This window comes from Cervus canadensis, chromosome 3 (genome assembly GCF_019320065.1).
Source record: "Cervus canadensis isolate Bull #8, Minnesota chromosome 3, ASM1932006v1, whole genome shotgun sequence".
NCBI classification, from domain to species: domain Eukaryota; kingdom Metazoa; phylum Chordata; class Mammalia; order Artiodactyla; family Cervidae; genus Cervus; species Cervus canadensis.
The window spans coordinates 37,775,805-37,787,357 of record NC_057388.1 but is presented as its reverse complement, the minus strand read 5'-3'; the positions used below and the strand labels follow the sequence as shown (position 1 = coordinate 37,787,357).

At 36.0% G+C, this 11,553-nt stretch overlaps 1 protein-coding gene across 1 annotated transcript in view; it reads left to right on the top strand.

The window, feature by feature from the left end:
• The first annotated feature begins 552 nt into the window (after positions 1 to 552).
• The window catches only part of LOC122438254 (platelet glycoprotein 4-like), a 56,106-nt gene continuing 45,105 nt past the window's right edge, over positions 553 to 11,553 (top strand). Inside the window, 1 exon segment of the mRNA XM_043462931.1 lies at positions 553 to 570. The gene's annotated coding sequence lies outside the window, so the exon portion shown is untranslated.

Sequence of the window (11,553 nt, the reverse complement as noted above, 5' to 3'; positions counted from 1 at the left end):
TTGGATGGCATCACGAACTCAATGGACATGAGTTTGAGTAAACTCTGGGAATTGGTGATGGACAGGGAGGCCTGGCATGCTACAGTCCATGGGGTTGCAAAGAGTCAGACACAACCAAGTGACTGAACTGAACTGAACTGATTTCCTTTTGGATCAACTGGTTGATCTTTGCGACCCAATGGACTGTAGCCCCCCAGGTCCTCTGTCCATGGGATTCTCCAGGCAAGAATACTGGAGTGGGTTGCCATTCCCTTTTCCAGGGGATCTTCCTGACCCAGGGATCGAACCCGTCTCCTGCATGCAGGCAGATTCTTTACCGTCTGAGCCACCAAGAAAGCCTTGTATAAAGACTAGATCATAAAAATGAATTCTCCCCCCTCTTCTCTTAGAGAGTTAAGTCAGCTTTGCAAAAGTTCAAGAAAAGTTTAGGTCTGCCAACACTTTCAGCAGGCCCAGCAAATTTACATATTGATTTGGCCCCGCCCACATGAGAACCATCTACATATAAAGAAGTGCTTTTTTTTAAATCTTCACACACAGCTCCTACCACGGCTTCTATAAAACATTTGGGTAAGTTTATTTTATATCTTTAATGCAGTACATTTACTTTCATCCTATGGTTTGATTCATTAAACTACATGGTTTAACTCTAAATTTTAATGACACTGATATTCTACATTTTATCTTTAATGGTTTCCTTTAAATTTTCTTTTAAAGATGATATTAGAAACCTCTATTTTAATCACTCAGGCTTTCACTGGCATTATCATATCCTGCTTTGTATTTTGTATTCAATATTCACTTCCTAAATTATGCACATTTGTGTTTATTTTTATTCCTGCATATAAAGCCCCTCTTCGCCATATAAAGCAGATATAACCTGCCATTGGTTTAATATTTCTATAAATGAAAAAGGCAATGGTTAAAAAATAGAAGTTCCTTTATGCATATACACAGACACACAGTCATCTGTGTTATGTATGTGCATAAATATGTGTCAGTAAATCTCCATGATTAGTTACCCCAAGGATTAAAGTGATAAAGTATATTTTTACCTTATGGTCTTACACTGGTAACTAATATTTTGAGATACTTTACAGTGTATGTGTACAATGTATGTGTTACAGGTCTTTAGAATGAATTTGGTTTTAATCTCAAAATAATTCTATTACTTGCCACTTAAAGAATATTGTCATTGTTCATTCTGTGTTTGCTGTATTTAAGTTATTTTCTTTTCTAATAATAGCATTTTAAAAATTGTTATTCAATCTGTACAAATGTCTTGAAAAGAATATGTAAGCCTAGATCCTGATCAAGAACTCATTTATATGTATGTGTGTATATGTACATATTTTTTTCTTTCCAAAAAGGACATAGGCTTCTCAGTCAGTATATCTGGGTTTTAATCCTTGTTTTGGCACATATTAGCTGTGTGACCTCAACTAGTTGTCTAAAGAACATACTAAGGTGATATGATAGGTCAACAAGATAATATATGGAGATATTTATGGATAAATATATGGATAAATGTGAGACACTTATTTGGACAACTGACAGATAGTAAGTCTCCAATATAAATCAATGCTATTACTGTATTATAATTTATAGATATTTGCTTACACATACAACCTAAAATTGCAAGGCACATGCTATTAAAATTCTTTTCATTCACTGAAGTGTAAAGAAGTGAATCTCTACAAATTTTTACAGCCACACAGAATCCACATATAGCTTCACATTTTAAAATTTAAATCTACCATATGATTTGATCTTCAGCTTAAGGATGTAGGCAGACAGTACAGTTATTCTCTTTGACAAGAAAGGAAATCAGAAGTATAACTGTGTGCTGCCAGTTTGCAAAACCTGTTATTATTAACAGAGCTGTGGTCAGAATGTGGGCCATGAGATTCCTCTTCTAAAACTCTTAATATGCATCTGTCATCTGTGTTCCGGGCTTCACTGGTGGCTCAGACAGTAAAAAATCTGTCTGCAATGTGGGAAAGCCAGGTTTGATCCTGGTTGGGAAGATCCCCTTGAAAGGGGAATAGCAACCCACTCCAATATTCCTCCCCGGATAATTTCACAGACAGGAGCCTGACTAGCTGCAGTCCATGGGGTTGCAAAAGAGTCAGACACAATTGAGCAACTAACACTTCTTTTTCACTTAAAATCACTACACTTTATTCTTCCTCTTTTACTTCACAAATGATAAACTCCATGAATGAGGTTCTCTAGAAATACTGTTTTAAATGATTCTTTTGAAAATATACAAATGGTAGAAGAAAGCTTGTTTATTATTTTTCACATTCTTTTAGAAGGCCTTTCAAAACATGACACAATACTTAAAAGGAATCACTGTGAAAGTCAATGGCATAAAAGTTTAAATTTTTCAGTAATTTAAAAATACAAAAAACATTTTTAAATAGTCCAAACATTTTTTAACTGTCAAATTAAGAAGACTGGCTATTTCCTTACTAATTAATAAGGAAGGGTAAAACCTACAGAGGGAAAAAAGATGAACAGAATTATTATCACTAATATTTAAAACTGTAAATGCCAATACAGATAGAAAATAGGTTAAACTTCACTCAATTAAATACTTAATAATAAAATACATACTTGTTAAAAACAAAGTTCAGTATAAACCAGTGTGAGTTATGTATGGAGACAGGCATTTTCAAACATTGCTTTTATCTGTTTTAACTGAAATTTGGTAAAAACTCTCTATACCAAAAAATTTATATATTTTCAATCCAAAAACTTTACTTTCTGCTGTTTACTAGTGCTCAAGTACATAAACAAAACTGCATAGACACAAATTTTTAGCATTATTTTTGTAAGATCAGAGAACTAGAAAAAACAAAAGTTACATTAAACATGATCAGTTCAGTTCAGTCACTCAGTCGTGTCCGACTCTTTGCGACCCCATGAATCGCAGCATACCAGGCCTCCCTGTCCATCACCAACTCATGGAGTTTACCCAAACTCATGTCCATCAAGTCGGTGATGCCATCCAGCCACCTCATTCTCTGTCATCCCCTTCTCCTCCTGCCCCCAATCCCTCCCAGCATCACGGTCTTTTCCAGTGAGTCAACTCTTCGCATGAGGTGGCCAAAGTATTGGAGTTTCAGCTTCAATATCAGTCTCCCCAGTGAACACCCAGGACTGATCTCCTGATAATGGTCATTTAAAAGAGAATACTACATTTATTATGGAAAAAAAAAGTTAAAAGAATTAACACTATCCATGATATGAGAATATCTCCAAGGATCTTCATATTAAAGAGACAAGTTGCAAAAAGTGTGACTCAGTATATACTTCAGTCCGTTGTTGTTTAGTCACTAATTTGTGTCTGAATCTTTTGTGACCCCATGGGCTGGCTGTCCATGAGACTTTCCAGGCAAGAATACTGGAGTGGGTTGCTATTTCCTTCTTCAGAGGATCCTCCCAACCCAGGCATCAAGCCTGGTCCTGCTTCCACAACTCCTGCATTGTGGGCGAGTTCTTTTACCGCTGGGCCACATACATATATTTGTGTGAGTGTTATAAACTGACAAGTATATGTTTATAACTTTATATATATACATGCATACATATATATACATACACACACATATATATTTTTTAAATTTATATAAGTCCTAGGAGGATGTGGACATACTTAATGTTGGTCACTTCTGAAGAACTGATTTCAGTGATTAATATTTTTTTTTACTGTTTTCATTTTTTTTTTTACTATTCCATATTACCTTAATACATTCTATAAGATAAACATTTTCTGATGTCACGGTGTATGCTAAGTCCTTCATATTACCACTCTTTATCTTTACAACTATCCTGAGAAGAAACTATTTCCACTACGACTGAGAGAGAAGGAGAATAGCAGTAACAAGTCACACACTGTAGCAAGGGATGGATTCCAAATTTCAACTCTTGTCCATTTACTTCCGTAGCACAGGCCCTTCATTTCAAGCATATTTTTGATATGACCTAGCATTGTAATAACCTCTCATTTCTGGTCATTCTCATTACTTTCAACACATCACTGTAGTTATGATAATCATGTATGTTTCCATTCACTCAACTGATTACCAGCTACCAGCCTGCTCTGTGCTCTGGGGCTTCAGCAGTGCACTAAGCAGACAAGTCCCCCTTCCCCTCACAGTAGAGCTAACATTCTAATAGACGCAGCTATAGGACCAAAAAAAAAAAAATCAATCAAATGTATGTCTGATGGAGATATGTAATCTCCAGGAAACAGAAAAGAGGAGAAAATGGCCAGGGGCAAAAATGGAAAGGGGAGCATTTTGCTGGCTTGTAATCAGGCACCTGTCAAGTGCTACACACAACTCAATTAATTCTTATTATGATTCTTTAATTGAGTTTCCTCCATTTTTTTTTTGATTAAGAAAATACGTTATTAAACTCCAAATCCCCAGTCAATAAAGCTAGTGGTGGTAACATCAGGAGTCAGTTACGTCTGTCTGATTCCAAATTCTAAGTGGTCCTCCAAAAAAAAGTATAAAAAAGCATTCCCAAAGCACTGTTCTTAAGGTGTCTTAGGCATATAGACAATTTTAGCTTTCATTCTACTAAATTTGTCCAGTGCTCTGCAGTGGACCCCAACCTTTTTGCCCCCTGCCGCTCACCTTCTGCTGCGCACCCCATTCCTAACAGGTCCCGCACCTGTAGACGGCCCAAGGGTCGGGGACCCCTGCAATGGGTTTACACAAGGTTAAGGTTGGACTGCAAGGAGATCCAACCAGTCCATCCTAAAGGAGGTCAGTCCTGGGTGTTCACTGGGGAGACTGATATTGAAGCTGAAACTCCAATACTTTGGCCACCTCATGCGAAGAGTTGACTCACTGGAAAAGACCCTGATGCTGGGAGGGATTGGGGGCAGGAGGAGAAGGGGATGACAGAGGATGAGATGGTTGGATGGCATCACCGACTCAATGGACATAAGTTTGAGTAAACTCCAGGCATTGGTGATGGACAGGGAGGCCTGGCGTGCTGTGATTCACGGGGTCGTAAAGAGTCGGACACCACTGAGTGACTGAACTGAACTGAACTGAAGGTTTACCCTCATATAAAACATATTGTTAGGTAGAAAGTTAGGCATGAGCAACAGAGGGGTGGCCTAGCTGAAAAAGTTTCAAGCTAATCTCTAAACCCCATCCAGACAGGCCTGGTGAGGCTGAGGAAGAATTCACAGATATGCTACAAATAACCACAGAAATGTTTCCAACTCCACCCAGGTTATGTGACCCAGGGCACAGTAGAGACAAACTAACCACAGGGACTTCTCCAACTCCACCACATGCTTCCTTAATGCAGAGCTGTGTCCTCAAGTATGGGGAAGACATGCACAATAGAGCCTGTTGTTATGTAAGCTGCAACTGTCAATCAAAAATGTCAATCCACGCCTACCTAGATGAATACACAAAAGCCCTGACTTGAAAAACCCCATCCCTCATCATTCCAGGACAGTGCCTTTCTTGGTTTTCCCACTTCTTTGAGGTGTTCTTTCTGTTCTTTCTGCAATAAACTTATTTCTGCTATGGGTAAGACCTCAGATTCTTCTTTGTGTCTTTATCAAGAACCAAGGCCCAGGAGGAAGGGTTCTCTTAGACTCTCCCTATTATCTGCTGACACATACCCTTCAAAATATTATACTTACATAATCTTTTTAAAATGGAAACCTCAACATACATTACTCAGAAATGGATATGGCAATTTTCTGACTTACTGTTTCAGATGAGTATTTTGCTCAAAATATAAATATATGGTTGCAGATTTTACATAGCTCTGCATTTTCCAGGTCTTGTATGCTAAGCTATTCAAGAACTTTGTTTGTGGGACTAAACACTTAAGAGCTGTCTCTGGGAATGGAAATACAATTTTTTGGGCTGCTCACAGAATCGTGTGACATTTTTCTCCCCAGAGACAGAGAATTTGGATGGCATTAGGCTACTGATTGGGCTTCCCAGGTGGCGCTAGCAGTTAAGAACCAGCCTGCCAATGCAAGAGACCTAAGAGATACCAGCTCAATTCCTGGTTCTGGAAGATCCCCTGGAGAAGGGCATGGCAGTCCCAGTATTCTTGCCTGGAGAATCCCATGGACAGAGGAGCCTGATGGGCTACAGTCCATGGGGTCATAGAGTGGGACACGACACGACTGAAGAGACTTAGCGTGCACAGGCTACTGATTAAACAGTGATCCAAGTAACTTCACTGTCAATTTAGGCATCTATTTGCATGTATTTTTCTGAATTATCTTCCTCTATTAGTGCTCATATTTTCATTATAATTTAATTAACCTTTCAATATATCTAAGATATGCTGTTTTAAAATAGCTGATTCTGTGTTAGTGGGCTAATGGGAGGGTGTGTATGGTGTGAGTATCTGTGAGAATTAAGGCTGAGAAGGAAAAGTATCAAAGCAGCTTAAACACAATAAAATAGACTTTCTTAATCAAAATAATTGTTAAATTAGCCTTTATACTACCGTCTTACCAATACAACAAAGATACAAGGTCCCAGTTATAAGGGAATTATCTTTTTAAAATATGTAAAGTTTCTGTAAGTTATTCTTAAATGAAAAGTATAATGAGCTTACACAGCCCATTTCTAGCTTGTCATAATTAAGTGGTCTGACATTGGAAAAAAAATCCCAATATATATAATTTTTTTTATAAGTTACTAACTTTTACATAAAGGTGTAGTCAAAATACCCTGGAAAAAGAAAACAATTCTCGAGGGAAAAAAGTGCTTTGGGCTCCTTCCCAGCTATGTTGCACAGCTAGCAAATGCAAGGAGCTTACACATGGTTTAAATATGATCTAAAGAACTAAATGCATTTCTGCCTATTATTGTCAGGTTGTCTTTCAAGGCTGATTGAGAAGCATTTATTCAGCTGGTCTGTCTGTCAGATGAAAACTTAACCTCTGAAGATTTTTATTTTGCTTGTATGATTCTGAGAACTTCTTTGTAAAAAAAATGTATTTTTAATATGGAGGGTCTTTTTTTTCCTCTCCAAGTGCAATGCCTTTTAAAGTTAACTTAAGAAAATACTTTTTATATTAAAATATCATCCTAAATAGTAATTCTATTTAAATGTTATTTAATAGTTGTTTTCTTATCTAAAAAATCTGAGAGAAATAATATTTTTTGGTTTTCACAGAAGAATTTTGCTGTGGTCATGAAACTTTTGTAAAACTAACAGAAAAATTCCAGTTAGAACTGGATTCCAGTTGGAAAAATAGGTCATTTCCTTTATGACTGAGAGCCCCCAATTATTTTCACAAGTGTTAGGCACAACATTTTAGATTAGTGCTGTATGGAAAAGTGCATTTTATTTAAACTTCATGAAATGAGTTCTGGAAGCTAAATCACACAGGGAAGTGAGACTCTTGCTAATTCTCCCTAATCTGTACTTCTGATCCCCTGGAGCCAATTTTGCTGTTGCCGTTCAGTTGCTCAGTTGTGACCAACTCTTTGTGACCCCATGGACTGCCGCACGCCAGGCTTCCCTATCCTTCACCATCTCCCGAATCTTGCTCAAACTCATGTCCATTAACAGTGACGCCATCCAACCATCTCATCCTCTGTCGTCTCCTTCTGCTCCTGCCTTCAATCTTTCCCAGAAGCACAGACCCAGTTTATCATCTGGAATAACGACTGTGTAGTAAAACAGAGCATATTAGAGCCCACTCAGCAAGTGATTTCCTTACATCTCTCTGGCCTCTGACTTATTTGGAAAAATGGTTAGGAAAAAAAAAAGAAAAAGTGCTGCTGAAGGATCTCAGATGGAGTAATGGGTCATCACCAGAATAGAAAAACAGACCTTGAGAAACAATGTCAGTAGCAGGATGCAAGTTTCTATCTTCTCTTTTTTAAATTTCTTTTGCAACAGATCACTCACTGGGAACTGACATATTTTTTTAAGTATATTTAAACTCACACTTTTTTTTTTTTGGTAATAAGGACTTCACTGTAGAGATTTTCTGCAGAATAACATTTGGTCCAAAGAATAACTGTCTATTTAAATATTGGGCCATTTGTTTGAAAAATCCTTCTTAGCCTTTTTAAAAGTAAGTCATAAAGATTTTTTTAAATAAAAAGATTTCTACCTCCCAAATGATAGGAGATGACACTACTATATAAATACTCTTAAGGAGTTATAGAACAGCAGCAGCAAGCAGGACATGTTGTCTTGAAGTTATTGGGGTTTTTTTTTTAAATTAAGTTTTGTGTTTTCCAAGTTCTCAATCTTACCTTTCATGTTTAAAAATATTGAAACTTTGTCCAATGACAATGTCAATGTTACTTCACTTTGATGTTTAAAGTCATATGTTTATCTGTAAACATTTATTGTTAACATTTAAAATGATGTAATATTCATTTTTATTACTGGGGAATTTTCATTGTCTACTTAGGCTATTTATACATGACATTTAATTTAAATTATGAATGAAAATAACCATAATGAAAATAAAATCATTATAGTAGGATTAGTTCCTACAAATAACTTGCCATGCTTATACCAATATGCTTTGCAATATGTAATTGTTAACTAATTATTATTTTAGGGAGTCATTAGTTTGTTTAATCTTCTATCTTAATTGCACAGATTTTGGTGAACTTGACTTTGTCCACACAGTAACGCAATGTCTATTTTGGAAATGCTATTATTATGCATTTTTTAATGAACACGGGCACTTTAATTGCTACTGGATATAGTGAATTATATTAATTCAAAATAATGATTCTGATTTAAATAAATTGTATAAATTATATACAATTTGGTAGAATAAAAATAAACCAAAATTTATATTTTGGGATATTTAGGAACCTAATTACAGACAAAAGCAAATTACTTTCTTGAATAATGATACCAAGTTTAAATAAAGACAAATCATTCTATAGAAAAAGTTTTAATTTACTTATAGTAAGTAAATTCATACATACTGTAAATAATAAATTCTCTAGAGAAAATTTCAAATAGCTTCTGGAACTGTCAAGTAACATACTGAAAGATGTTATTAAAATCTTTGCATGTACTTTTTTCAATTCTTTGCTATATAAACTAGTAAAAGAAACATTTGTTTTAAAATACTCATCCAAAAGTAAACCAACAAATATATTTTTAAAAATCCCACTTCTGGGCATACACACCGAGGAAACCAGATCTGAAAGAGACACGTGCACCCCAATGTTCATCGCACACTGTTTATAATAGCCAGGACATGGAAGCAACCTAGATGCCCATCAGCAGATGAATGGATAAGGAAGCTGTGGTACATATACACCATGGAATATTACTCAGCCATTAAAAAGAACTCATTTGAATCAGTTCTAATGAGATGGATGAAACTGGAGCCCACTATACAGAGTGAAGTAAGCCAGAAAGATAAAGACCAATACAGTATACTAACGCATATATATGGAATTTAGAAAGATAGTAATGATAACCCTATATGCAAAACAGAAAAAGAGACACAGATGTACAGAACAGACTTTTGGACTCTGTGGGAGAAGGCGAGGGTGGGATGTTCTGAGAGAACAGCATTGAAACAAGTATATTACCAAGGGTGAAACAGATCACCAGCCCAGGTTGGATGCATGAGACAAGTGCTTGGGGCTGGTGCACTGGGAAGACCCAGAGGGATGGGATGAGGAGGGAGGTGGGAGGGGTGTTCAGGATGGGGAATACATGTAAATCCATGGCTGATTCATGTCAATGTATGGCAAAAACCACTACAATATTGTAAAGTAATTAGCCTCCAACTAATAAAAATAAATGGAAAAAAAATCAAAGGTAGCTCACTCTAAAAAAAAAATCTTTTATGTAGAGATCCAGTGGCACATGGGATAAATTATAAAATAAATTCATTATGGGAGAAGCATGCACTCTTGCAATCTAAAACTGTTTTAAAGTGTCATAGTTCACATCCCAGGAAATTCTACCTTTGGGCAATGCCTTTTCTAGGTGGAGTCTCCCAGGGACTGTAGCTCTATTCACACATGGGAATAATTACAGATTCTTTGGGAACTTTCTCTGATTTTCTGAACTACTTATTGGAGACACTTCATGTAGCTCAGCCTTAGTTCCCACCACCATGCTGCCAACATTGTGCAAAGGCATAGCACTTATATGTTCATCTTAGAAACACTCTGTAGATATGATAGTGAAGAAGAAACATAAAAATTATATTCTTCTTTTTTTCAAAGAAAGCCCACGTATAGATACATCCTGAATTCTACAAAAGGAATAGAATTTATGATCTATGAACTGATAGGATACAGCTGATCTCCCTACAGATTCAAGAGAAGTATGTGATTAGTGCTATCTTAAGACACATTTTTTATTTTCTGTTCTTGATGTTAACTCCCAATAATTAGTTTTCTTTCCTGCCCCTTTGTTTTCTAAACTTCAGTACTTTAAGCAAGCAATAAATTACCAGAGACATCGATATTTTGTCCATTTATTAAAATGAAACAAACAACAAAATTTAATCTAAATTAGCAAATAAAATTTTAACATGTAAGAAATTGCAATATTCTGTTATTAACTCTCTTGATATGTTTGTATGTATAAATAATAATTTCTATCCTATGAACAAGATAGGAAAAAAAACCAAAAATTTTTTGTTGTTGTTCTAGAATAGTTGTGTAATACACTGCACAACTATTATCCCTCTCAGGACCTCATTTTCCTCATTTGTTGATCTCGAAACCATCTTCAAGTATCTGTGTATTTATCTCTTCTTTTTCATTTTCATAATATGTAAAATAAAACAATAGAGCTTCCCTGGAAACTCAGACAGTAAAGAATCTGCCTGCAATTTGGGAGACCTGGGTTTGATCCCTGGGTTGGGAAGATTCTCTGGAGAAGAGAATGGCTACCCACTCAAGTTATCTTCCCTGGAGATTTCCATGGGCAGAACAGCCTGGCAGGCTACAGTCCACAGGGTCACAAAGAGTTGGACAGGACTGAGCGAGTAACACACAAAATAAAAAATTAACAGAATAGAATATACATTTTGGCTCCTATGTTGAATACCATTCTATTTAGCAACTATCATTCTTCTTTTAATAAGCCATCTTCACAAAACACCAGATATTTTCATCTACTGTAACCTCATTACTGGTAACTGTGTAGTAGATACTCTAAGACATGTATCTATAAAATGATTATAAACTTTCCACAGAGGAGTTATAGTAAAATTTGTATGTGAAATGATAAATATGGTTTCTAACAAGAAACTGCATTATTAAGAAAACCAAGTAAGCAAGAACATTTTTTTACCTGCTACAAATAGCTACATTTGAGAGAAGAGTGGGGACAAACCACATTTTTTTGAAGATGAACGTAAGTGAAAAAGCTGTTGAATAGAATCTTCTGAGTAACCTGAACTTTTCTCTTATGTATCCAGTGCATGTCTGGCATAATACCTTGTTCCTGCACTGCTTGAATGAATAAAACTACAATTGACCTTTGGGGAAAAAAAAAAAAAAGATTTAAACTTCATGGTTCCAATTTTATGCAGAT